This window comes from Pseudophryne corroboree, unplaced genomic scaffold (genome assembly GCF_028390025.1).
Source record: "Pseudophryne corroboree isolate aPseCor3 unplaced genomic scaffold, aPseCor3.hap2 scaffold_298, whole genome shotgun sequence".
Taxonomy (NCBI): domain Eukaryota; kingdom Metazoa; phylum Chordata; class Amphibia; order Anura; family Myobatrachidae; genus Pseudophryne; species Pseudophryne corroboree.
The window spans coordinates 389,339-415,106 of NW_026969651.1; the positions used below are offsets into that span (position 1 = coordinate 389,339).

The 25,768-nt window shown below is 45.1% G+C and overlaps 20 non-coding genes across 20 annotated transcripts; 4 read left to right on the forward strand and 16 right to left on the reverse strand.

Moving 5' to 3' along the window:
- Positions 1-10,890: 10,890 nt before the first annotated feature.
- Positions 10,891-11,053, reverse strand: LOC135015856 (U1 spliceosomal RNA). The gene has a single exon (XR_010214036.1). It is a non-coding gene; the product is annotated as a U1 spliceosomal RNA (small nuclear RNA).
- A 152-nt stretch (positions 11,054-11,205) lies between these two features.
- LOC135015797 (U1 spliceosomal RNA) lies at positions 11,206-11,369 on the reverse strand. The gene has a single exon (XR_010213981.1). It is a non-coding gene; the product is annotated as a U1 spliceosomal RNA (small nuclear RNA).
- Positions 11,370-12,043: 674 nt separating this feature from the next.
- LOC135015931 (U1 spliceosomal RNA) lies at positions 12,044-12,206 on the reverse strand. Its single transcript, XR_010214100.1, has one exon. It is a non-coding gene; the product is annotated as a U1 spliceosomal RNA (small nuclear RNA).
- A 152-nt stretch (positions 12,207-12,358) lies between these two features.
- Positions 12,359-12,522, reverse strand: LOC135015798 (U1 spliceosomal RNA). The gene has a single exon (XR_010213982.1). It is a non-coding gene; the product is annotated as a U1 spliceosomal RNA (small nuclear RNA).
- A 674-nt stretch (positions 12,523-13,196) lies between these two features.
- On the reverse strand, positions 13,197-13,359 carry LOC135015875 (U1 spliceosomal RNA). The gene has a single exon (XR_010214054.1). It is a non-coding gene; the product is annotated as a U1 spliceosomal RNA (small nuclear RNA).
- A 149-nt stretch (positions 13,360-13,508) lies between these two features.
- LOC135015923 (U1 spliceosomal RNA) lies at positions 13,509-13,673 on the reverse strand. Its single transcript, XR_010214091.1, has one exon. It is a non-coding gene; the product is annotated as a U1 spliceosomal RNA (small nuclear RNA).
- Positions 13,674-14,343: 670 nt separating this feature from the next.
- LOC135015845 (U1 spliceosomal RNA) lies at positions 14,344-14,506 on the reverse strand. Its single transcript, XR_010214026.1, has one exon. It is a non-coding gene; the product is annotated as a U1 spliceosomal RNA (small nuclear RNA).
- A 152-nt stretch (positions 14,507-14,658) lies between these two features.
- Positions 14,659-14,822, reverse strand: LOC135015795 (U1 spliceosomal RNA). Its single transcript, XR_010213979.1, has one exon. It is a non-coding gene; the product is annotated as a U1 spliceosomal RNA (small nuclear RNA).
- Positions 14,823-15,794: 972 nt separating this feature from the next.
- On the reverse strand, positions 15,795-15,958 carry LOC135015866 (U1 spliceosomal RNA). The gene has a single exon (XR_010214045.1). It is a non-coding gene; the product is annotated as a U1 spliceosomal RNA (small nuclear RNA).
- A 674-nt stretch (positions 15,959-16,632) lies between these two features.
- Positions 16,633-16,795, reverse strand: LOC135015985 (U1 spliceosomal RNA). Its single transcript, XR_010214138.1, has one exon. It is a non-coding gene; the product is annotated as a U1 spliceosomal RNA (small nuclear RNA).
- A 152-nt stretch (positions 16,796-16,947) lies between these two features.
- LOC135015774 (U1 spliceosomal RNA) lies at positions 16,948-17,111 on the reverse strand. The gene has a single exon (XR_010213959.1). It is a non-coding gene; the product is annotated as a U1 spliceosomal RNA (small nuclear RNA).
- A 671-nt stretch (positions 17,112-17,782) lies between these two features.
- Positions 17,783-17,945, reverse strand: LOC135015846 (U1 spliceosomal RNA). Its single transcript, XR_010214027.1, has one exon. It is a non-coding gene; the product is annotated as a U1 spliceosomal RNA (small nuclear RNA).
- A 152-nt stretch (positions 17,946-18,097) lies between these two features.
- On the reverse strand, positions 18,098-18,261 carry LOC135015878 (U1 spliceosomal RNA). The gene has a single exon (XR_010214057.1). It is a non-coding gene; the product is annotated as a U1 spliceosomal RNA (small nuclear RNA).
- A 674-nt stretch (positions 18,262-18,935) lies between these two features.
- Positions 18,936-19,098, reverse strand: LOC135015947 (U1 spliceosomal RNA). Its single transcript, XR_010214111.1, has one exon. It is a non-coding gene; the product is annotated as a U1 spliceosomal RNA (small nuclear RNA).
- A 152-nt stretch (positions 19,099-19,250) lies between these two features.
- On the reverse strand, positions 19,251-19,414 carry LOC135015767 (U1 spliceosomal RNA). Its single transcript, XR_010213953.1, has one exon. It is a non-coding gene; the product is annotated as a U1 spliceosomal RNA (small nuclear RNA).
- Positions 19,415-19,558: 144 nt separating this feature from the next.
- On the forward strand, positions 19,559-19,674 carry LOC135016025 (U5 spliceosomal RNA). Its single transcript, XR_010214172.1, has one exon. It is a non-coding gene; the product is annotated as a U5 spliceosomal RNA (small nuclear RNA).
- Positions 19,675-19,944: 270 nt separating this feature from the next.
- On the forward strand, positions 19,945-20,061 carry LOC135016072 (U5 spliceosomal RNA). Its single transcript, XR_010214217.1, has one exon. It is a non-coding gene; the product is annotated as a U5 spliceosomal RNA (small nuclear RNA).
- Positions 20,062-20,347: 286 nt separating this feature from the next.
- Positions 20,348-20,460, forward strand: LOC135016067 (U5 spliceosomal RNA). The gene has a single exon (XR_010214212.1). It is a non-coding gene; the product is annotated as a U5 spliceosomal RNA (small nuclear RNA).
- A 4,818-nt stretch (positions 20,461-25,278) lies between these two features.
- On the reverse strand, positions 25,279-25,441 carry LOC135016082 (U1 spliceosomal RNA). The gene has a single exon (XR_010214227.1). It is a non-coding gene; the product is annotated as a U1 spliceosomal RNA (small nuclear RNA).
- A 144-nt stretch (positions 25,442-25,585) lies between these two features.
- LOC135016041 (U5 spliceosomal RNA) lies at positions 25,586-25,701 on the forward strand. Its single transcript, XR_010214187.1, has one exon. It is a non-coding gene; the product is annotated as a U5 spliceosomal RNA (small nuclear RNA).
- The last annotated feature ends 67 nt before the right edge of the window (positions 25,702-25,768 follow it).

Genomic DNA, 25,768 nt, shown 5'->3' on the forward strand with positions numbered 1-25,768 from the left:
AGGATCTCTTGCACTTACATGTGCAGCAGAGTACTGTAATGGAAGCATGCTGGGTCCATAACCCAGAGGTAGGCAGATTGAAACTATCCTTTGCTATATGCATTTTTTTTTGTTCATTAAAGTAATCCAAAACTGGGATTGATATTTTAGCTTTTATTTTTACTTAAAGTACAATAACTTTTACCATTTTAATTTGTTTTAATAGTATATTGACAGTATTGTTTTCTTTCAAAAATCCACTTAATTTTCTTTACCCTATTATTAAAATGGTAATTGACAAAAACAAACTACATTGTCACCAGAAGAGCAATACAAAATGTACAAGTGATATATTAAAATCATCTTTCCAGCTTGAATTTCAATGATGCATTGGGGCAACGATTTTGTGAGAAACATCTTCACCCTTAAATAAAGATTTTCTTAATTCCTTACCTGTGTGCTAATTAGATATCACCTTGTTTTCACATTAAACAGACTTCCACATGAGAAAGCAGCAAGGATGCAGTGGCGTTAATGTTTCCTGGTGTCAACCTGTATTATTTCAGTAGATATTGAAATGAGGATGCATCTTGCTGCCTTTCCAATGAAGCAAGTTTAATTTAGTAATAGGTGAAAAACCATCCCTACAAAGATGTTAATCAGATATTTGGCTTTGTGGACACTTTTCAGAGAACAAATTTGTTAGCATAAAAGTAAAGCCAGAAAATGAAGAGCTGTTTAATCACTCAATTGGATTTTTTTGCCAGCATATTTCTTTTTCTCTGCAAACCACTGCTAAATTGTGCTTCCTAGCTGTTTTTATAAAATCACTGAATCAAATCTAACTCTGATTACATCAGAGAAGGCCAGGTACCCTACACCATAAGAGGGGTTTTTGAAATTTTGACTTGTCTACTTAAAGATCACCAAAATCTGATAACAAGGTCAATTACGTCCCTGGGTGGGATTGAACCACCAACCTTTTGGTTAATAGCCTTACACACTAACTGATTGCGCCACAGCGACACTTTGCAAAAGTACATCCTGACAAAGGCTGATAAGCATTCATCTAGAACGTTTCCAAGAAAAACTTTAAATAGTCAATAATCTGGAGAGTTTTTGTAAGATGTTTCTTCCATCAACCAATGAAGAAACACATTGGTACTTTCCCATGATGAGTGAGTGCTTCAGGATCTCTTGCAATTACATGTGCAGCAGAGTACTGTAATGGAAGCATGCTGGGTCCATAGCCCAGAGGTAGGCAGATTGAAACTATCCTCTGCTATATGCATTTTTTTTTGTTAATTAAAGTAATCCAAAACTGGGATTGATATTTTTGCTCTTTTATTTTTACTTAAAGTACAATAACTTTTACCATTTTAATTTGTTTTAATAGTATATTGACAGTATTGTTTTCTTTCAAAAATCCACTTAATTTTCTTTACCCGATTATTAAAATGGTAATTGACAAAAATAAACTGATGAGGATACTACTGCAGTCTTTGTTTCGTCTGTACCCGCTGAAAGAGCAGCAAAAGGTGGAGATCTTGATGGGACAGTTGAAAGGGCTTGCACTTAGAGAGGTTACTTCCTGGCCTACTGAAGAGAAGAAGACTGTGGACCAGATCCTCAACAGGCTTGCTACCACATTTGACACAAGGACAGTGTCAGAACTTAAAATGCACTTCTTTGCTCGAAAGCAACAACCAGGAGAGTCACTACGGGGCTATGCCCTCAGCTTTCAGGAAGCACTCAGAGATGTTCAGCAAGCAGACCCTGAGGAAGTGCATGACAAAGAGAAAATGTTATTGGACCAGTTCACTGAAGTTGCAAGGGGCGAATTTGTAAAAACTCAGCTGCGACTATTGAGATTGCAGAAGCCTGGAAGCACATTCCTGGATTTTAAAGAGGCTGCGATTAAAGTTCTAGGCTCCAGTCTTACTTCAGGGGCTGTTCCACAAGAGTCTATTCCAGAGATGCCACGGTATCAAGAGAATTCTGATGCCCAGGAGTCAAGTTTTAAAGGAGCTACTTACCCACCTACAGTAAAAGGAGTGACAGTGCCATGTTCAAAGACATGCATATTTGACTCTTCTAGTGAGTTACGAAGTCTGCTGGCTGAACTGACACGTGGTGTGACAGAGATGCGCAGAGACCTGCAGATTCTGAAGAGACAGCAGGCACTGCTCCATGAAGAAATGGAATGGTGCCAGGAGAGGAGACCACTGAACAGTTCCCAATGGGACCTACATAGAAACAGGGAGACACTTTTTTCCAGCCACTTTGCCTCCCAAAGGCGACCCATTTTTCAAAGCTGTGAAGGAAGCGGACAAATTAAGAGAGAATTTGAGCAGCCAGATCATTTAAACTCCAAATTCATGTGGTTAACCCGTTATGTTAGCCAATGCCCGGTGGTTCAAGTTTGCATCAATGGAGTCTCAATGCCCGCTCTCTTAGACACTGGATCACAAGTGACCACAATACAAGCAACACAGTTTGAGCAGCATTGGACTGAGGAACAGATGTTTCCGTCAACTTCCACATTGATAAACCCGATTGCAAGCAATGGGCACTGCATCCCTTGCAAAGGATACTGGGAAGCTGAAATTCAAATCGGACGAACAGTGCTACCACAGCAAGGCTTCATCATCACCACTGCCCAAGATGATGGATTGCCTCCAGTGATAGTGGGCATGAATGTGTTGCGGAACTGCTGTGAGGAGCTCGTAGCAGCACTCCAAGGAGAGTTTCAAACTGACAAGCTCCAGGAGAAACAAGGCCTTCAACCTGGGATAGCCAAACAAAAGGGAAGAATGATAACAGAATTATCTGTAAGAGAGGAACAGGAAAAAAATAAGGCTAGCCAAATAATGATAGAAATGCCCATCTCCAGTGTCCAGATTATCCGAAAGAATGCTTCAATGTTAGGCATGAATAATATAGCATCCAGTTCTAGAAACTGTGAGCAACCTATTCAAGGAACCAGTTTTGACCACCTGCAAGATAAAAGTCAGATGATAAGACACCTCAAAGCCTTACTGAAGATTGGGAAATACCTGACCAAGCGACAAAGGCAAGAATCCTCGCCAGAACTCCTGAAGTTGTTGAGACAGCGAGAAAGGCTGTTTGAAGAGAAAGGACAGTTGGTTCGATGTAGTGTGGATCCTAATACTCATTATAGGATCAGTCAACTTGTAATTCCAAGACAAAGTGCTTGTTATGTGCTTGAAGAATATCACGACAAGTCAGGTCACCCTGGGTGCAAAAGGATGGAAACAAGCATCTGGAAAAAGTTCTTTTGGGTTGAAATGAGGGAAGACATCAAGAGATGGTGCCGAAACTGTCCAACCTGTTCTGTAAGAAGAACCTTGCTGCCTCTTTCTCTCCAGAATCCATTGTCCCAAACCAGCTGTGATACTGAATCCCAAGATGGAATGGAAGAGGCTCATAAAATGTATTTACAGCAGACTAAGGTGGTTTGTCACCGACAAGGAGGCAAGAAGACTAGGGCTTGCAAAACAGAAAACCACCATAGTCAGCTGCAGTTTTGTACAGCATGTCCCAAAGACAGTTTAGAAAGAGTTCAATACTCATCCATGGCAGGGGGGTTGAGGTTTCCTAGACAAACTTTTCAAGACCATATACTGTCCAGATTTCAACCGATTGCTCCAGGAGCATGTGTTAATGTACTATAGCACAAAAGGAATTATACCTATCAGATACTGATGTTAAAAATGTTGATAAATGTTAATGTTTCAGACATAATCTGTGTTCACTAATGAATGTGACTGGATATAGTGAGAAGTTTATATAGGGATAAAACCAAAATGCGTGAGGACACGCATGTTTTGGGGGGGGGGCACGTGTGATATCCCATAACAACAAGGACATTTTTGACAACAGTGTAGTTGCCTGTGCCATTTTAAATAAAGTTTATTTAAAAGAAAATTGAACAGCAGTTTGAGAAGTCAGTTGGAGCCATGGTGAGGAAAGAGCTGGCGACGCCATTACGCAGAGATGAGCAGCTGAGAGAGGGGAGACAAATAAGCTGAAAATTGCATGAGAGAGTAAGCAGTAGTGCAAAATACAGCAGTGGAAGTGCAGCAATTAACAAGTAAGAACGCCATGACACTCTCAGCCAAGAGAGTGCACAGCAAGTGTCAGAGACAGGAGAGTATAAAGCCTTTATACCAATGCTGACTGGCCTACATCTGAGGGGAAACTGCCTCAGAAACATCTATTGACTGGGTGAGATAAATCCATATTTATACTGAAACCTACTCCACTGCAAAGGACATTATCCTATATTTACTATACCTATGCAGCGATTTACATGGGAAGCAGCTCCAGTTTGTTTTAAACAATCATCTTTACTACACAGAGCTACAATATTTTGTTCACAGCTAAAGGAGACAATAGCTGCATATAACTATGTAACAACATAACCGGGCCCCAACGTGCACATAGAGACTCCCTGCAGTGACACCAATGTTATCTGGGACTTAAATATTGTCTGCATAAGTTGATTTCTATTACTAAGCAACATAGTATTAATCTCAGATTTAGTTATATTACCATTTGTGTAATGACTAAAAGTGTATATGGTGTCTGTGTTTAAGTTGCTTGAATCAAATCTTTCCCTTCCCTACTGTAATCAGTTCCTTTTCTGAGTTATGTGGTAAACCATTTATTCTTTCATACAAAGCCCTGCCTGCCTTTCTTTGTGTCTGGGGAAACCTTGCCTCTCTGCCAGGAATAGAGAAGAGCTGCTGCTGAAGGAGGAATAGTCCATCAAGGTATCCCTGACCTGTTCCACATAGTTTACACACTTGTTATACCGGGGTGTTACATTGTGTGTGACTGACCTTAGGAAGAAACCGGAGCCTCCGCTGCAGTGACCCAGCAACCAGGGCACGGGAGTATACAGTGCCGCTGGGAGTGATGAAGCTGCAGTAAAGATGTCTATTAGACCTAGCCTGCTGCAGCCCTTGTAGATTCTCATAAAAAAAGTTCTTCTTTTCTTGTCAAAATTAATAGCTAAGAATAGGCTGCTTGAGGCAGGCCCCTGTTAAGTGGCCTGCTACTGAAGGCAACAACTACAAACTGAGCTCCCTGTTCATGGAAGCGGGGTTATAGAGGAGAATGCGCTGAGCATCTTGGGAACAGTCAAAAGCTTTGAGCCGGTTGGTGCCTCAGATCAAGATCCTACTCTACACCCCAATGTGAATCCTTGTGGAGTCCAGTGTACCCCACAGAAGAAATTAATGTGTCACACCCATTGGCAGCAACCTTAGAATAGCTGCTGATGGGCACAATTGAGAAAGGAAGGGGGGGGGGACATTTGAATCCAGCACATAGATGCAATTCAAATATGTAATTTGAACCTTCCTATTTTAAAATATAATGGATGAACCTAACCCTGTGAGAACAATCTTCATGATCAAGAGATCTCATATGCAAAATAAGTATGAGTTGGGATAGGGCTGGGGAGGGTGGCTGCTCGGGCAGCCCCTCCCCCGTCAAGTTAAGGAGATTCAACTGAGGAAGCACAAGGGAACTCTCGTCTGGGGACAACAACTGCAGGGAGACCACATCTTTTCAGATGAACATGGGAGGGCGGAAGGCTGCCTAATACTGAAGCACCATCAAATATCAAACCATATGCAATAACTAGTACAAGCATTCCTGGGGGAAGGTCTGCAGGAGACGAATTTGCATACGGTGATGTCATCCAAGCAGTGGGCCAAAGTTGGCTGGAACCCTCATCTGCATATGAAAAGAGAAAAGGGTTATGCAGGGCATGGCGGCATTTTGCGGCGCTTGGATGACCCCTAGTTCGCATTAAACACCTCCACCCTCCTTCGGTGTGGGGCTCATGTTGACTATGCCCCAGCCCCTGAAGCATTCAAGCTGATTTCTTGCAGCAGCTGGGCACTGTAACAGCTCCAGAGCTGCTCTGTAAGGCAAATAAAAGGGTGTGGGCCCTGCAGCACTACCTGTAGTTCGCATTGTGCGTTGGAAGGCACAAAGTAAGCAGACGGGAGAAGTCAGGATAGTGCGCAAGGGCATAGAAGGGAGCGGCTCAAGAATAGAGAAGTGGAAACAGACAGCAAACTAGGCTGGAGAGAGACCTGAGACAAAGAGATCTGAATTATACGAGAGCCGACCAGGGGAAACACAAATTATGCAGTCAAGTTTCCCACATTTGGGGAAATCGCAGGGGCAGCACAGCCAGAGTGCAATGGGTGAGCCTTGCCCTAACAAAAAAAAATGCATATAGCAGAGGATAGTTTCAATCTGCCTACCTCTGGGCTATGGACCCAGCATGCTTCCATTACAGTACTCTGCTGCACATGTAATTGCAAGAGATCCTGAAGTACTCACTCATCATGGGAAAGTACCAATGTGTTTCTTCATTGGTTGATGGAAGAAACATCTTACAAAAACTCTCCAGATTATTGACTATTTAAAGTTTTTCTAGGAAACGTTCTAGATGAATGCTTATTAGCCTTTGTCAGTATGTACTTTTGCAAAGTGTCGCTGTGGCGCAATCAGTTAGTGTGTACGGCTATTAACCAAAAGGTTGGTGGTTCAATCCCACCCAGGGATGTAATTGACCTTGTTATCAGATTTTGGTGATCTTTAAGTAGACAAGTCAAAATTTCAAAAACCCCTGTTATGGTGTAGGGTACCTGGCCTTCTCTGATGTAATCAGAGTTAGATTTGATTCAGTGATTTTATAAAAACAGCTAGGAAGCACAATTTAGCAGCGGTTTGCAGAGAAAAAGAAATATGCTGGCAAAAAAATCCAATTGAGTGATTAAACAGCTCTTCATTTTCTGGCTTTATTTTTATGCTAACAAATTTGTTCTCTGAAAAGTGTCCACAAAGCCAAGTATCTGATTAACATCTTTGTAGGGATGGTTTTTCACCTATTGCTAAATTAAACTTGCTTTATTGGAAAGGCAGCAAGATGCATCCTCATTTCAATATCTACGGAAATAATACAGGTTGACACCAGGAAACATTAACGCCACTGCATCCTTGCTGCTTTCTCATGTGGAAGTCTGTTTAATGTGAAAACAAGGTGATATCTAATTAGCACACAGGTAAGGAATTAAGAAAATCTTTATTTAAGGGTGAAGATGTTTCTCACAAAATCGTTGCCCCAATGCATCATTGAAATTCAAGCTGGAAAGATGATTTTAATATATCACTTGTACATTTTGTATTGCTCTTCTGGTGACAATGTAGTTTGTTTTTGTCAATTACCATTTTAATAATAGGGTAAAGAAAATTAAGTGGATTTTTGAAAGAAAACAATACTGTCAATATACTATTAAAACAAATTAAAATGGTAAAAGTTATTGTACTTTAAGTAAAAATAAAAGAGCAAAAATATCAATCCCAGTTTTGGATTACTTTAATTAACAAAAAAAAAATGCATATAGCAGAGGATAGTTTCAATCTGCCTACCTCTGGGTTAAGGGGCCCAGCATGCTTCCATTGCAGTACTCTGCTGCACATGTAAGTGCAAGAGATTCTGAAGCACTCACTCATCATGGGAAAGTACCAATGTGTTTCTTCATTGGTTGATGGAAGAAACATCTTACAAAAACTCTCCAGATTATTGACTTTTTAAAGTTTTCTAGGAAACGTTCTAGATGAATGCTTATTAGCCTTTGTCAGTATGTACTTTTGCAAAGTGTCTCTGTGGTGCAATCGGTTAGTGTGTTTGGTTATTAACCAAAGGGTTGGTGGTTCAATCCCACCCAGGGATGTTATTGACCTTGTCATCAGATTTTGGTGATCTTTAAGTAGACAAGTCAAAATTTCAAACCCCCTCTTATGGTGTAGGGTACCTGGCCTACTCTGATGTAATCAGAGTTAGATTTGATTAAGTGATTTTATCAAAAAACAGCTAGGAAGCACAATTTAGCAGTGGTTTGCAGAGAAAATGAAATATGCTGGCAGAAAAATCCAATTGAGTGATTAAACAGCTCTTCATTTTCTGGCTTTATTTTTATGCTAACTAATTTATTCTCTGAAAAGTGTCCACAAAGCCAAGTATCGGATTAACATCTTTGTAGGGATGGTTTTTCACCTATTACTAAATTAAACTTGCTTCATTGGAAAGGCAGCAAGATGCATCCTCATTTCAATATCTACTGAAATAATACAGGTTGACACCAGGAAACATTAACGCCACTGCATCCTTGCTGCTTTCTCATGTGGAAGTCTGTTTAATGTGAAAACAAGGTGATATCTAATTAGCACACAGGTAAGGAATTAAGAAAATCTTTATTTAAGGGTAAGATGTTTCTCACAAAATCGTTGCCCCAATGCATCATTGAAATTCAAGCTGGAAAGATGATTTTAATATATCACTTGTACATTTTGTATTGCTCTTCTGGTGACAATGTAGTTTGTTTTTGTCAATTACCATTTTAATAATCGGGTAAAGAAAATTAAGTGGATTTTTGAAAGAAAACAATACTGTCTATATACTATTAAAACAAATTAAAAAGGTAAAAGTTATTGTACTTTAAGTAAAATAAAAAGAGCAAAAATATCAATCCCAGTTTTGGATTACTTTAATTAACAAAAAAAAATGCATATAGCAGAGGATAATTTCAATCTGCCTACCTCTGGGTTATGGACCCAGCATGCTTCCATTACAGTACTCTGCTGCACATGTAAGTGCAAGAGATCCTGAAGCACTCACTCATCATGGGAAAGTACCAATGTGTTTCTTCATTGGTTGATGGAAGAAACATCTTACAAAAACTCTCCAGATTATTGACTATTTAAAGTTTTTCTAGGAAACGTTCTAGATGAATGCTTATTAGCCTTTGTCAGTATGTACTTTCACAAAGTGTCGCTGTAGCGCAATCAGTTAGTGTGTACGGCTATTAACCAAAAAGTTGGTGGTTAAATCCCACCCAGGGACGTAATTGACCTTGTGATCAGATTTTGGTGATATTTAAGTAGACAAGTCAAAATTTCAAACCCTCTCTTATGGTGTAGGGTACCTGGCCTACTCTGATGTAATCAGTTAGATTTGATTAAGTGATTTTATAAAAAAAACAGCTAGGAAGCACAATTTAGCAGTGGGTTGCAGAGAAAAAGAAATATGCTGGCAGAAAAATCCAATTGAGTGATTAAACAGCTCTTCATTTTCTGGCTTTATTTTTATGCTAACAAATTTGTTCTCTGAAAAGAGTCCACAAAGCCAAGTATCTGATTAACACCTTTGTAGGGATGGTTTTTCACCTATTACTAAATTAAACATGCTTCATTGGAAAGGCAGCAAGATGCATCCTCATTTCAATATCTACTGAAATAATACAGGTTGACACCAGGAAACATTAACGCCACTGCATCCTTGCTGCTTTCTCATGTGGAAGTCTGTTTAATGTGAAAACAAGGTGATATCTAATTAGCACACAGGTAAGGAATTAAGAAAATCTTTATTTAAGGGTGAAGAGGTTTCTCACAAAATCGTTGCCCCAATGCATCATTGAAATTCAAGCTGGAAAGATGATTTTAATATATCACTTGTACATTTTGTATTGCTCTTCTGGTGACAATGTAGTTTGTTTTTGTCAATTACCATTTGAATAATAGGGTAAAGAAAATTAAGTGGATTTTTGAAAGAAAACAATACTGTCAATATACTATTAAAACAAATTAAAATAATAAAAGTTATTGTACTTTAAGTAAAAATAAAAGAGCAAAAATATCAATCCCAGTTTTGGATTACTTTAATTAACAAAAAAAAAATGCATATAGCAGAGGATAGTTTCAATCTGCCTACCTCTGGGTTATGGGCCCAGCATGCTTCCATTGCAGTACTCTGCTGCACATGTAAGTGCAAGAGATCCTGAAGCACTCACTCATCATGGGAAAGTACCAATGTGTTTCTTCATTGGTTGATGGAAGAAACATCTTACAAAAACTCTCCAGATTATTGACTTTTTAAAGTTTTTCTAGGAAACGTTCTAGATGAATGCTTATTAGCCTTTGTCAGTATATGCTTTTGCAATGTGTCTCTGTGGCGCAATCAGTTAGCGTGTTCGGTTATTAACCAAAAGGTTGGTGGTTCAATCCTACCCAGGGACGTAATTTACCTTGTTATCAGATTTTGGTGATCTTTAAGTAGACAAGTCAAAATTTCAAACCCCCTCTTATGGTGTAGGGTACCTGGCCTTCTCTGATGTAATCAGAGTTAGATTTGATTAAGTGATTTTATAAAAGAACAGCTAGGAAGCACAACTTAGCAGTGGGTTGCAGAGAAAAAGAAATACGCTTGCAGAAAAATCCAATTGAGTGATTAAACAGCTCTTCATTTTCTGGCTTTATTTTTATGCTAACAAATTTGTTCTCTGAAAAGTGTCCACAAAGCCAAGTATCTGATTAACACCTTTGTAGGGATGGTTTTTCACCTATTACTAAATTAAACTTGCTTCATTGGAAAGGCAGCAAGTGATGTCATCCAAGCAGTGGGTCAAAGTTGGCTTCAACCCTCATCTGCATATGAAAAGAGAAAAGGGGCGTGCAGGGCATGGCGGCCTTTTGCGCTGCTTGGATGACCCCTAGATCGCATTAAACACCCCCACCCTCCTTTGGTGTGGGGCTCATGTTGGCCATGCCCCATCCCATGAAGCATTCAAGCTGATTTCTTGCAGCAGCTGGGCACTGTAACAGCTCCAGAGCTGCTCTGTAAGGCAAGTAAAAGGGTGTGGGCCCTGCAGCACTACCTGTAGTTTGCATTGTGCATTGGAAGGCACAAAGTAAGCAGACGGGAGGAGAAGTCAGGATAGTGCACAAGGGTATAGAAGGGAGGGGCTCAAGAAAAGAGAAGTGGAAACAGACAGCAAACTAGGCTGGAGAGAGACCTGAGACAAAGAGATCTGAATTATACGAGAGCCGACCAGGGGAAACACAAATTATGCAGTCAAGTTTCCCACTTTTGGGGAAATTGCAGGGGCAGCACACCCAGAGTGCAATGGGTGAGCCTTGCCCTGGGAGAAGCACCTTCATGATCATAGTATCTCACCTGGCAGGTAAGTAGGAGTTGGGCTAGAGCTGGGGAGGGTCGCTGCTCGGGCACCCCCCTGTCAAGTGAAGGAGATCCAACTGAGGCAGCACAAAGGAACTCTCGAAAGAAGAACAAGGCTAGAGGAAGATCTGAGACAAAGAAATCTGACTTTTACCAGAGCTGACCAGAGGAAAGCACAAACACAGTCCACCACTACCACAAATAATGCAGTCGAGTTTCCCACATTTGGGGAAATCACAGGGGTCAGCATACCCAGAGTGCAATGAATGAACCGCACCCTGGGAGAACAATCTTCATAACAATGGTATCTCCTATGCAAAATAAGTATGATTTGGGATATGGCTGGGGAGGGCCGCTGCTCAGGCACATCTCTGTCAAGTAAAGGAGATTCAACTGAGGCAGCACAAGGGAACTCTCATCTGGGGACAACAACTGCAGGGAGAACACATATTTTCAGATGAACATGGGAGGGCAGAAGGCTGCCTAATACTGAAGCACCCCCAAACAACAAACCAAATGCAACAACTAGTGCAAGCATTCCTGGGGGAAGGCCTGCAGCAGATAGATTTGCATATGGTGATGTCATCCAAGCAGTGGGTCAAAGTTGGCTTCAACCCTCGTCTGCATATGAAAAGAGAAAAGGGGCGTGCAGGGCATGGTGGCCTTTTGCGGCACTTGGCTGACCCCTAGTTTGCATTAAACACCTCCACCCTCCTTCGGTGTGGGGCTCATGTTGGCTATGCCCCAGCCCCTGAAGCATTCAAGCTGATTTCTTGCAGCAGCTGGGCACTGTAACAGCTCCAGAGCTGCTCTGTAAGGCAAGTAAAAGGGTGTGGGCCCTGCAGCACTACCTGTAGTTCGCATTGTGCGTTGGAAGGCACAAAGTAAGCAGAAAGGAGGAGAAGTCAGGATAGTGCGCAAGGGCATAGAAGGGAGCGGCTCAAGAAAAGAGAAGTGGAAACAGACAGCAAACTAGGCTGGAGAGAGACCTGAGACAAAGATATCTGAATTATACGAGACCTGACCAGGGGAAACACAAATTATGCAGTCAAGTTTCCCACATTTGGGGAAATCGCAGGAGCAGCACACCCAGAGTGCAATGGGTGAGCCTTGCCCTTGGAGAAGCACCTTCATGATCATAGTATCTCACCTGGCAGGTAAGTAGGAGTTGGGCTAGAGCTGGGGAGGGTCGCTGCTCGGGCACCCCCCTGTCAAGTGAAGGAGATCCAACTGAGGCAGCACAAAGGAACTCTCGAAAGAAGAACAAGGCTAGATGAAGATCTGAGACAAAGAAATCTGACTTTTACCAGAGCTGACCAGAGGAAAGCACAAACACAGTCCACCACTACCACAAATAATGCAGTCGAGTTTCCCACATTTGGGGAAATCACAGGGGTCAGCATACCCAGAGTGCAATGAATGAACCGCACCCTGGGAGAACAATCTTCATAACAATGGTATCTCCTATGCAAAATAAGTATGATTTGGGATATGGCTGGGGAGGGCCGCTGCTCAGGCACATCTCTGTCAAGTAAAGGAGATTCAACTGAGGCAGCACAAGGGAACTCTCATCTGGGGACAACAACTGCAGGGAGAACACATATTTTCAGATGAACATGGGAGGGCAGAAGGCTGCCTAATACTGAAGCACCCCCAAACAACAAACCAAATGCAACAACTAGTGCAAGCATTCCTGGGGGAAGGCCTGCAGCAGATAGATTTGCATATGGTGATGTCATCCAAGCAGTGGGTCAAAGTTGGCTTCAACCCTCGTCTGCATATGAAAAGAGAAAAGGGGCGTGCAGGGCATGGTGGCCTTTTGCAGCACTTGGCTGACCCCTAGTTTGCATTAAACACCTCCACCCTCCTTCGGTGTGGGGCTCATGTTGGCTATGCCCCAGCCCCTGAAGCATTCAAGCTGATTTCTTGCAGCAGCTGGGCACTGTAACAGCTCCAGAGCTGCTCTGTAAGGCAAGTAAAAGGGTGTGGGCCCTGCAGCACTACCTGTAGTTCGCATTGTGCGTTGGAAGGCACAAAGTAAGCAGAAAGGAGGAGAAGTCAGGATAGTGCGCAAGGGCATAGAAGGGAGCGGCTCAAGAAAAGAGAAGTGGAAACAGACAGCAAACTAGGCTGGAGAGAGACCTGAGACAAAGAGATCTGAATTATACGAGACCTGACCAGGGGAAACACAAATTATGCAGTCAAGTTTCCCACATTTGGGGAAATCGCAGGGGCAGCACACCCAGAGTGCAATGGGTGAGCCTTGCCCTGGGAGAAGCACCTTCATGATCATAGTATCTCACCTGGCAGGTAAGTAGGAGTTGGGCTAGAGCTGGGGAGGGTCGCTGCTCGGGCACCCCCCTGTCAAGTGAAGGAGATCCAACTGAGGCAGCACAAGGAAACTCTCGAAAGAAGAACAAGGCTAGAGGAAGATCTGAAACAAAGAAATCTGACTTTTACCAGAGATCAGAGGAAAACACAAACACAGTCCCCCACTACCAACAAATAAAGCAGTCACGTTTCCCACATTTGGGGAAATCACAGGGGTCAGCATACCCAGAATGCAATGAATGAACCTCACCCTGGGAGAGTAATCTTCATGACCATGGTATCTCCTATGCAAAATAAGTATGATTTGGGATAGGGCTGGGGAGGGCCGCTGCTCATGCACATCTCTGTCAAGTAAAGGAGATTCAACTGAGGCAGCACAAGGGAACTCTCATCTGGGGACAACAACTGCAGGGAGAACACATATTTTCAGATGAACATGGGAGGGCAGAAGGCTGCCTAATACTGAAGCACCCCCAAACAACAAACCAAATGCAACAACTAGTGCAAGCATTCCTGGGGGAAGTTCTGCAGAAGACGGATTTGCATACGGTGATGTCATCCAAGCAGTGGGTCAAAGTTGGCTTCAACCCTCATCTGCATATGAAAAGAGAAAAGGGGCGTGCAGGGCATGGCGGCCTTTTGCGGTGCTTGGATGACCCCTAGTTCGCATTAAACACCCCACCCTCCTTTGGTGTGGGGCTCATGTTGGCCATGCCCCATCCCCTGAAGCATTCAAGCTGATTTATTGCAGCAGCTGGGCACTGTAACAGCTCCAGAGCAGCTCTGAACGGCAAGTAAAAGGGTGTGGGCCCTGCAGCACTACCTGTAGTTTGCATTGTGCATTGGAAGGCACAAAGTAAGCAGACGGGAGAAGTCAGGATAGTGCGCAAGGGCATAGAAGGGAGCGGCTCAAGAAAAGAGAAGTTGAAACAGACAGCAAACTAGGCTGGAGAGAGACCTGAGACAAAGAGATCTGAATTATACGAGAGCCGACCAGGGGAAACACAAATTATGCAGTCAAGTTTCCCACATTTGGGGAAATCGCAGGAGCAGCACACCCAGAGTGCAATGGGTGAGCCTTGCCCTGGGAGAAGCACCTACATGATCATAGTATCTCACCTGCCAGGTAAGTAGAAGTTGGGCTAGAGCTGGGGAGGGTCGCTGCTCGGGTACCCCCCTGTCAAGTGAAGGAGATCCAACTGAGGCAGCACAAGGGAACTATCGAAAGAAGAACAAGGCTAAAGGAAGATCTGAGACAAAGAAATCTGACTTTTACCAGAGCTGACCAGAGGAAAGCACAAACACAGTCCCCCACTACCACAAATAAAGCAGTCGAGTTTCCCACATTTGGGGAAATCACAGGGGTCAGCATACCCAGAATGCAATGAATGAACCTCACCGTGGGAGAACAATCTTCATGACCATGGTATCTCCTATGCAAAATAAGTATGATTTGGGATAGGGCTGGGGAGGGCCGCTGCTCAGGCACATCTCTGTCAAGTAAAGGAGATTCAACTGAGGCAGCACAAGGGAACTCTCATCTGGGGACAACAACTGCAGGGAGAACACATATTTTCAGATGAACATGGGAGGGCAGAAGGCTGCCTAATACTGAAGCACCCCCAAACAACAAACCAAATGCATCAACTAGTGCAAGCATTCCTGGGGGAAGGCCTGCAGCAGATGGATTTGCATACGGTGATGTCATCCAAGCAGTGGGTCAAAGTTGGCTTCAACCCTCGTCTGCATATGAAAAGAGAAAAGGGGCGTGCAGGGCATGGCGGCCTTTTGCGGCGCTTGGATGACCCCTAGTTCGCATTAAACACCTCCACCCTCCTTCGGTGTGGGGCTCATGTTGGCTATGCCCCAGCCCCTGAAGCATTCAAGCTGATTTCTTGCAGCAGCTGGGCACTGTAACAGCTCCAGAGCTGCTCTGTACGGCAAGTAAAAGGGTGTGGGCCCTGCAGCACTACCTGTAGTTTGCATTGTGCATTGGAAGGCACAAAGTAAGCAGACAGGAGGAGAAGTCAGGATAGTGCACAAGGGTATAAAAGGGAGGGGCTCATGAAAAAAGAAGTGGAAACAGACAGCAAACTAGGCTGGAGAGAGACCTGAGACAAAGAGATCTGAATTATACGAGAGCCGACCAGGGGAAACACAAATTATGCAGTCAAGCTTCCCACATTTGGGGAAATCAGAGTGCAATGGGTGAGCCTTGCCCTGGGAGAAGCACCTTCATGATCATAGTATCTCACCTGGCAGGTAAGTAGGAGTTGGGCTAGAGCTGGGGAGGGTCGCTGCTCGGGCACCCCCCTGTCAAGTGAAAGAGATCCAACTGAGGCAGCACAAGGAAACTCTCGAAAGAAGAACAAGGCTAGAGGAAGATCTGAGACAAATAAATCTGACTTTTACCAGAGCTGACCAGAGGAAAGCACAAACACAGTCCCCCACTACCACAAATAATGCAGTCGAGTTTCCCACATTTGGGGAAATCACAGGGGTCAGCATACCCAGAATGCAATGAATGAACCTCACCCTGGGAGAACAATCTTCATGACCATGGTATCTCCTATGCAAAATAAGTATGATTTGGGATAGGGCTGGGGAGGGCCGCTGCTCAGGCACATCTCTGTCAAGTAAAGGAGATTCAACTGAGGCAGCACAAGGGAACTCTCATCTGGGGACAACAACTGCAGGGAGAACACATATTTTCAGATGAACATGGGAGGGCAGAAGGCTGCCTAATACTGAAGCACCCCCAAACAACAAACCAAATGCAACAACTAGTGCAAGCATTCCTGGGGGAAGGCCTGCAGCAGATGGATTTGCATACGGTGATGTCATCCAAGCAGTGGGTCAAAGTTGGCTTCAACCCTCGTCTGCATATGAAAAGAGAAAAGGGGCGTGCAGGGCATGGCGGCCTTTTGCGGTGCTTGGATGACCCCTAGTTCACATTAAACACCTCCACCCTCCTTCGGTGTGGGGCTCATGTTGGCTGTGCCCCAGCCCCTGAAGCATTCAAGCTGATTTCTTGCAGTAGCTGGGCACTGTAACAGCTCCAGAGCTGCTCTGTACGGCAAGTAAAAGGGTGTGGGCCCTACAGCACTACCTGTAGTTTGCATTGTGCATTGGAAGGCACAAAGTAAGCAGACAGGAGGAGAAGTCAGGATAGTGCACAAGGGTATAAAAGGGAGGGGCTCATGAAAAAAGAAGTGGAAACAGACAGCAAACTAGGCTGGAGAGAGACCTGAGACAAAGAGATCTGAATTATACGAGAGCCGACCAGGGGAAACACAAATTATGCAGTCAAGCTTCCCACATTTGGGGAAATCGCAGGGGCACCACACCCAGAGTGCAATGGGTGAGCCTTGCCCTGGGAGAAGATCCTTCATGATCATAGTATCTCACCTGGCAAATAAGTAGGAGTTGGGCTAGAGCTTGGGAGGGTCGCTGCTCGGGCACCCCCCTGTCAAGTTAAAGAGATCCAACTGAGGCAGCACAAGGGAACTCTCGAAAGAAGAACAAGGCTAGAGGAAGATCTGAGACAAAGAAATCTGACTTTTACCAGAGCTGTCCAGAGGAAAGCACAAACACAGTCCCCCACTACCACAAATAATGCAGTCGAGTTTCCCACATTTGGGGAAATCACAGGGGTCAGCATACCCAGAATGCAATGAATGAACCTCACCCTGGGAGAACAATCTTCATGACCATGGTATCGCCTATGCAAAATAAGTATGATTTGGGATAGGGTTGGGGAGGGCCGCTGCTCAGGCACATCTCTGTCAAGTAAAGGAGATTCAACTGAGGCAGCACAAGGGAACTCTCATCTGGGGACAACAACTGCAGGGAGAACACATATTTTCAGATAAACATGGGAGGGCAGAAGGCTGCCTAATACTGAAGCACCCCCAAACAACAAACCAAATGCAACAACTAGTACAAGCATTCCTGGGGGAAGGCCTGCAGCAGATGGATTTGCATATAGTGATGTCATCCAAGCAGTGGGTCAAAGTTGGCTTCAACCCTCGTCTGCATATGAAAAGAGAAAAGGGGCGTGCAGGGCATGGCGGCCTTTTGCGGCGCTTGGATGACCCCTAGTTCGCATTAAACACCTCCACCCTCCTTCGGTGTGGGGCTCATGTTGGCTATGCCCCAGCCCCTGAAGCATTCAAGCTGATTTCTTGCAGCAGCTGGGCACTGTAACAGCTCCAGAGCTGCTCTGAACGGCAAGTAAAAGGGTGTGGGCCCTGCAGCACTACCTGTAGTTTGCATTGTGCATTGGAAGGCACAAAGTAAGCAGACGGGAGAAGTCAGGATAGTGCGCAAGGGCATAGAAGGGAGCGGCTCAAGAAAAGAGAAGTGGAAACAGACAGCAAACTAGGCTGGAGAGAGACCTGAGACAAAGAGATCTGAATTATACGAGAGCCGACCAGGGGAAACACAAATTATGCAGTCAAGTTTCCCACATTTGGGGAAATCGCAGGAGCAGCACACCCAGAGTGCAATGGGTGAGCCTTGCCCTGGGAGAAGCACCTACATGATCATAGTATCTCACCTGCCAGGTAAGTAGAAGTTGGGCTAGAGCTGGGGAGGGTCGCTGCTCGGGTACCCCCCTGTCAAGTGAAGGAGATTCAACTGAGGCAGCACAAGGGAACTCTCGAAAGAAGAACAAGGCTAGAGGAAGATCTGAGACAAATAAATCTGACTTTTACCAGAGCTGACCAGAGGAAAGCACAAACACAGTCCCCCACTACCACAAATAATGCAGTCGAGTTTCCCACATTTGGGGAAATCACAGGGGTCAGCATACCCAGAATGCAATGAATGAACCTCACCCTGGGAGAACAATCTTCATGACCATGGTATCTCCTATGCAAAATAAGTATGATTTGGGATAGGGCTGGGGAGGGCCGCTGCTCAGGCACATCTCTGTCAAGTAAAGGAGATTCAATTGAGGCAGCACAAGGGAACTCTCATCTGGGGACAACAACTGCAGGGAGAACACATATTTTCAGATGAACATGGGAGGGCAGAAGGCTGCCTAATAATGAAGCACCCCCAAACAACAAACCAAATGCAACAACTAGTGCAAGCATTCCTGGGGGAAGGCCTGCAGCAGATGGATTTGCATACGGTGATGTCATCCAAGCAGTGGGTCAAAGTTGGCTTCAACCCTCGTCTGCATATGAAAAGAGAAAAGGGGCGTGCAGGGCATAGCGGCCTTTTGCGGCGCTTGGATGACCCCTAGTTCGCATTAAACACCTCCACCCTCCTTCGGTGTGGGGCTCATTTTGGCTATGCCCCAGCCCCTGAAGCATTCAAGCTGATTTCTTGCAGCAGCTGGGCACTGTAACAGCTCCAGAGCTGCTCTGTACGGCAAGTAAAAGGGTGTGGGCCCTGCAGCACTACCTGTAGTTTGCATTGTGCATTGGAAGGCACAAAATAAGCAGACAAGAGGAGAAGTCAGGATAGTGCACAAGGGTATAAAAGGGAGGGGCTCATGAAAAAAGAAGTGGAAACAGACAGCAAACTAGGCTGGAGAGAGACCTGAGACAAAGAGATCTGAATTATACGAGAGCCGACCAGGGGAAACACAAATTATGCAGTCAAGCTTCCCACATTTGGGGAAATTGCAGGGGCACCACACCCAGAGTGCAATGGGTGAGCCTTGCCCTGGGAGAAGCACCTTCATGATCATAGTATCTCACCTGGCAGGTAAGTAGGAGTTAGGCTAGAGCTGGGGAGGGTCGCTACTCGGGCACCCCCCTGTCAAGTGAAAGAGATCCAACTGAGGCAGCACAAGGGAACTCTCGAAAGAAGAACAAGGCTAGAGGAAGATCTGAGACAAATAAATCTGACTTTTACCAGAGCTGACTAGAGGAAAGCACAAACACAGTCCCCCACTACCACAAATAATGCAGTCGAGTTTCCCACATTTGGGGAAATCACAGGGGTCAGCATACCCAGAATGCAATGAATGAACCTCACCCTGGGAGAACAATCTTCATGACCATGGTATCGCCTATGCAAAATAAGTATGATTTGGGATAGGGCTGGGGAGGGCCGCTGCTCAGGCACATCTCTGTCAAGTAAAGGAGATTCAGCTGAGGCAGCACAAGGGAACTCTCATCTGGGGACAACAACTGCAGGGAGAACACATATTTTCAGATAAAAATCTTGGTCATGCTCTGGTTTCTCTTCAGAACGAACAAATCTTTCGCCTCTTACTAAAGATTTCCGTGGAGAGGAGCAAAACCGAGTTTTATCTCAATTTTTGCATGCCCCATCTTTTTGGGGTTTCTTTTACCGGTTTAAAGATAGAATGAGTGTGCTTTAATGTAAGCTCATTTGCATAGAAATGACAGTAAATGTTTATTTATGTTCAAACAGAACTTTCTTGACCATGCTACTTGCTTTAAAGATCTGGGAGCACATGGAATACAGTACAAACCATGCTTATAGCAAGGAGAAGCCAGGTGAGAAATCTGCTTTCTTTCAAATTGGGCGCTCACTTTGATCTGAATGAGGACTGCTGGCACAGCACTCAGGCGACAGGTGGAATCTTGGTCATGCTCTGGTTTCTCTTCAGAATGAACAAATCTTTCGCCTTTTATTAAAGATTATCCGTGGAGAGGAGCAAAACTGAGTTTTATCTCAATTTTTGCATGCCCCATATTATTGCGGTTTCTTTTATCAGTTTAAAGACAGAACAAGTGTGCTTTCTTGTTAGCTTTAATGTAAGTTTATTTGCATAACAATGACAATAAATGTCTGTTTCTTTTCAAGCAGAACTTTCTTGACCATACTAATTGCTTGAAAGATCTGGGAGCACATGGAAAAGAGTACAAACCATGTTTATAGCAAGGGGAAGCCTGGTGAGAAATCTGCTTTCTTTCTTTCAAATTGGGTGCTCACTTTGAGCTGAATGAGGACTGCTGGCATGGCACTCAGGCGACAGGTGGAATCTTGGTCATGCTCTGGTTTCTCTTCAGAACGAACAAATCTTTCGCCTTTTACTAAAGATTTCCGTGGAGAGGAGCAAAACTGAGTTTTATCTCAATTTTTGCATGCCCCATATCATACCTCCCAACTGTCCCGATTTTCGCGGGACAGTCCCGTTTTTTGGGGACTGTCCCGCTGTCCCACCTGCGGGCCGCAGTGTCCCGCGGTGGGTAGGACAGTTGGGAGGCTCTGTCTGTCGCTGCCCTGCTTAGCAGAGCAGCGGTGAATAGTCGCTGTGCGCACAGCGTCTATTCACTGAAGTCAGAGGGAGAGGTGGCATGCCAGCGGCTCACAGAGCGCTGGGCATGCCCCCTCAGTGCCGAAAACGGGGGCGTGACTCGCGATCGCGGGTCCTCCCGCGAAGCCATGCCCCTTTTTACTTAGGCCACGCCCTTTTTGGGAGCGCGTGCGACTTCGCCGCGCGTGTGTCCCTCTTTGCGAGCCGACAAAGTTGGGAGGTATGCCCATATTATTGGGGTTTCTTTTATCAGTTTAAAGACAGAACGAGTGTGCTTTCTGGTTAGCTTTAATGTAAGTTTATTTGCATAACAATGACAGTAAATGTTTGTTTCTTTTCAAACAGAACTTTCTTGACCATGCTACTTGCTTGAAAGATCTGGGAGCACATGGAAAACAGTACAAACCATGCAGTATCACAAGAGCCTTTATTTGATCTTTCATGAAGATAGAGCAGAATTGAGGACACGTCAACAATTTCTGCCGAAGGTGGTTCATCTTTCCACATGGTGCCTTTGGCCACTGACACCTTCGTTGAGTCAAAGTCTCTGGCTGTGGTCAGAACTTTGAAAATTTATGTCACCAGAACGGTTCAGATTAGGAAAACAGAGGCTCTGTTTGTCCTGTATGCTCCCAACAGGATTGGGTGTCCTGCTTCCATGTAGACCATTATGCGCTGGATCTGTGGTAAGATTCAGCATGCTCATTCCATGGCAGGATTGCCGTTACTGAATTAGGTGAAGACCCATTCTACTAGAAAGGTGGGTTCATCCTGGGCAGCTGGTCGGGGAGTCTCGGCATTGCAACTTTGCCGAGCAGCTATTTAGTAAACACTTTTGCTAAGTTTTACAAGTTTGATACCTTGGCCGATGATAACTTCAAGTTGGGTAATTCGGTGCTGCAGAGTCGTACGCACTCTTCCACCCGTTCAAGAGCTTTGGTATAACCCCATGGTTCTTAATGTGACCCCAGCATCCTCTAGGTCGTATGAGAAAATAGGATTTTAATACCTACCGGTAAATCCTTTTCTCTTAGTCTGTAGAGGATGCTGGGCACCCGTCCCAGTCCATACTGTGTCTGCAGTTATTACTTGTGGTTATACACATGTTGTGTTATGGTTCTGGTCAGCTTTTTGCTGCAATTATTCATGCCGTTGGCTTGTGTTCTGTTGAATGCCACGTTCTGCGGCATGCTTAAGGTGTGAGCTGGTAAGATGCTCACCTTAGTTTAACAATAAATCCTTTCCTCGAAATGTCCGTCTCCATGGGCACAGTTCCTATAACTGGAGTCTGGAGGAGGGGCATAGAGGGAGGAGCCAGTTCACACCCTTTGATAGTCTTAAAGTGCCCATGTCTCTTGCGGATCCCGTCTATACCCCATGGTTCTTAATGTGACCCCAGCATCCTCTACGGACTAAGAGAAAAGGATGCCCTTGCGCACTATCCTGACTTCTCCTCCCGTCTGCTTACTTTGTGCCTTCCAACGCACAATGCAAACTACAGGTGGTGCTGCAGGGCCCACACCCTTTTACTTGCCTTACAGAACAGCTCTGGAGCTGTTACAGTGCCCAGCTGCTGCAAGAAATCAGCTTGAATGCTTCAGGGGATGGGGCATGGCCAACATGAGCCCCACACCAAAGGAGGGTGGGGGTGTTTAATGAGAACTAGGGGTCATCCAAGCACTGCAAAAGGCCGCCATGCCCTGCACGCCCCTTTTCTCTTTTCATATGCAGATGAGGGTTCCAGCCAACTTTGGCCCACTGCTTGAATAACATCACTGTATGCAAATCCGTCTGCTGCAGACCTTCCCCCAGGAAGGCTTGTACTAGATGTTGCATATGGTTTGATATTAGATGATGCTTCAGTATTAGGCAGCCTTCCGCCCTCCCATGTTCATCTGAAAAGATGTGGTCTCCCTGCAGTTGTTGTCCCCAGACGAGAGTTCCCTTGTGCTTCCTCAGTTGAATCTCCTTAACTTGACGGGGGAGGGGCTGCCCGAGCAGCCACCCTCCCCAGCCCTATCCCAACTCATACTTATTTTGCATATGTGATCTCTTGATCATGAAGATTGTTCTCACAGGGTGAGGTTCATCCATTATATTTTAAAATAGGAAGGTACAAATTACATATTTGAATTGCATTTATGTGCTGGATTCAAATGTCCCCCCCCCCCCCCCCCTTCCTTTCTCAATTGTGCCCGTCAGCAGCTATTCTAAGGTTGCTGCCAATGGGTGTGACACATTAATTTCTTCTGTGGGGTACACTGGACTCCACAAGGATTCACATTGGGGTGTAGAGTAGGATCTTGATCTGAGGCACCAACCGGCTCAAAGCTTTTGACTGTTCCCAAGATGCTCAGTGCATTCTCCTCTATAACCCCGCTTCCATGAACAGGGAGCTCAGTTTGTAGTTGGTGCCTTCAGTAGCAGGCCACTTAACAGGGGCCTGCCTCAGGCAGCCTATTCTTAGCTATACATTTTGACAAGAAAAGAAGAACTTGTTTTATGAGAATCTACAAGGGCTGCAGCAGGCTAGGTCTAATAGACATCTTTACTGCAGCTTCATCACTCCCAGCGGCGCTGTATACTCCCGTGCCCTGGTTGCTGGGTCACTGCAGCGGAGGGTCCGGTTTCATCCTAAGGTCAGTCACACACACACCACCCTTCCGGATCACGAGGCCGCTGATGAAGGGGAGCGTGGCCGTAGGGGGTGGACCGTGTGCGCACTGGCGTGGACACTGATTACTGGGCAGCCGCTCCACTAGCCACCAGGTACAGTTAAGGAGCACAGGTCTGGGGGTTTTTCTCCTATATTAACCCAATTTTGTACTGCCCGCAGCGCATTGTGATAGGTAATAGGGCCTGATTCAGGTTGGATTGCAATCACAATAAGCGATCCAACTGCAAAAATTGCTAAGAGCATACGCATGTGCCTGCATTTTCTGCGGCACCCCGCAGAGAATGCGATCGCCTCTGCCTGTCAATCGGGGCGGGGGGGGATAGGTGGGTCAGCAACACTCCATTTCCAAGTCAGGGATGGAGCAGTGCGGGGGCAAGGCTTCAAAATGGGGTCTGCAACGGAGTAGACACAGGGGGCGTGGTCACAGCGGCTGTATGACATCACATTCAGCCGCTGTGATCACAAAAATGGTGGCGGCTTCCTGCGCGCACATACAGTCTGCACCAGCAGGAGGCTACACCATTTTTTATGATCACGCTGAACTGCAGTGCGACTGCAATTACAGCATGGTCAAGAAGGGAGGCGTCATGCTGGGTGGCCATGCCCTTTCACTGTGCAGGAGCCAGCACCGCTCACACACTAGTCCCCGGGTGCAGCCCCCAACCCCCGGGACACCCGGAGCAACAAAATGTAGATTCAGGCCACCAGGCCACGCCCCTACCTATGAAACCATGCCTCCTTTTTACCATTGCGCTGCTTATCTGCGCGCACTGCATTACAATCTCCCTCGCCACCTCTCTGGGTGTCACCAGTGATAGTGACACCTCTGCCATGCTTGTAGCAGCTGGTCCTAAGATCTACGCCTCAAGCCCTGAGTGTTTGCCCTTGTGACTTGTTGATCATCATAGCGAAGCAGATGCTTACAGAAAACTGCAGGGGCTTAGATTGAAAATAAAAAAATTGATTGGTATAAGGTAGAGAGGAGCGGGTTCGGTTCTCCGAGAACCGAATTCCCCACGAACTCCACGTTGTTTACACTGGTCCGAGGCAGGCTCGGTTGTTCCCGCCTGACTCGCAAAACCTGAACAAGGGAAAATGTCATCATCCCGCTGTCGGATTCTCGCGAGATTCGGATTTCATATAAAGAGCTGCGCGTTGCCGCCATTTTTACTCGTGCATTGAAGAGGGAGCGGAGAGGACGTGGCTATGTTCTCTCAGTGGAAATCTCAATATCAGTGCTCAGTATCAGTGGTTACTTATTGCTGCTCAGTAATACTAGTAGTGTGTCTCTCCTGCTCAGTGTCAGTTCTCAGTAGTATCCTCATCAGTGCTCAGTATCACTGCTCATTGTCTTGTGCTGCATTGTGGTGCTCAGCATACTACAGTACATTACTAATAGTCCAGTGCTGCATCTTGCTGCTCAGTGTCAGTTCTAGTATCCTCATCAGTGCTCACTATCACTGTTCATTGCATTTTGGTTTTCTGTATACTACAGTAACATAGTAATATAGTAACATATAGTAACATAGTTTTTGAGGTTGAATAGAGGCAAATTGCCCATCGTGTTCAACCTGTTTTAAGTTGTGATGATTCTACATACTTGCTGAATAATGTTTTATGACTAGTTAGCTACTATAACTCATGTTACCCCCGGATTAACCATGTTGATATTTTAAGTATTATAACCTTAGATAGCTTTTTCATTCAGAAATGTATCCATTCCTTTTTTAAATCCAATTACAGAGTCCGCCATTACCACCTTCCCTGGCAGGGAATTCCACATCCTGATTGCCCTAACAGTGAAGATCATAGTATCTCACCTGGCAGGTAAGTAGGAGTTGGGCTAGAGCTGTGGAGGATTGCTGCTCGGGCACCCCCTGTCAAGTGAAGGAGATCCAACTGAGGCAGCACAAGGGAACTCTCGAAAGAAGAACAAGGCTAGAGGAAGATCTGAGACAAAGAAATCTGACTTTTACCAGAGCTGACCAGAGGAAAGCACAAACACAGTCCCCCACTACCACAAATAATGCAGTCGAGTTTCCCACATTGGGGAAATCACAGGGGTCAGCATACCCAGAATGCAATGAATGAACCTCACCCTGGGAGAACAATCTTCATGACCATGGTATCTCCTGTGCAAAATAAGTATGATTTGGGATAGGGCTGGGGAGGGCCGCTGCTCAGGCACATCTCTGTCAAGTAAAGGAGATTCAACTGAGGCAGCACAAGGGAACTCTCATCTGGGGACAACAACTGCAGGGAGAACACATATTTTCAGATGAAAATCTTGGTCATGCTCTGGTTTCTCTTCAGAACGAACAAATCTTTCGCCTTTTACTAAAGATTTCCGTGGAGAGGAGCAAAACTGAGTTTTACCTCAATTTTTGCATGCCCCATCTTTTTGGATTTTCTTTTATCGGTTTAAAGATAGAATGAGTGTGCTTTAATGAAAGCTCATTTGCATAGAAATTACAGT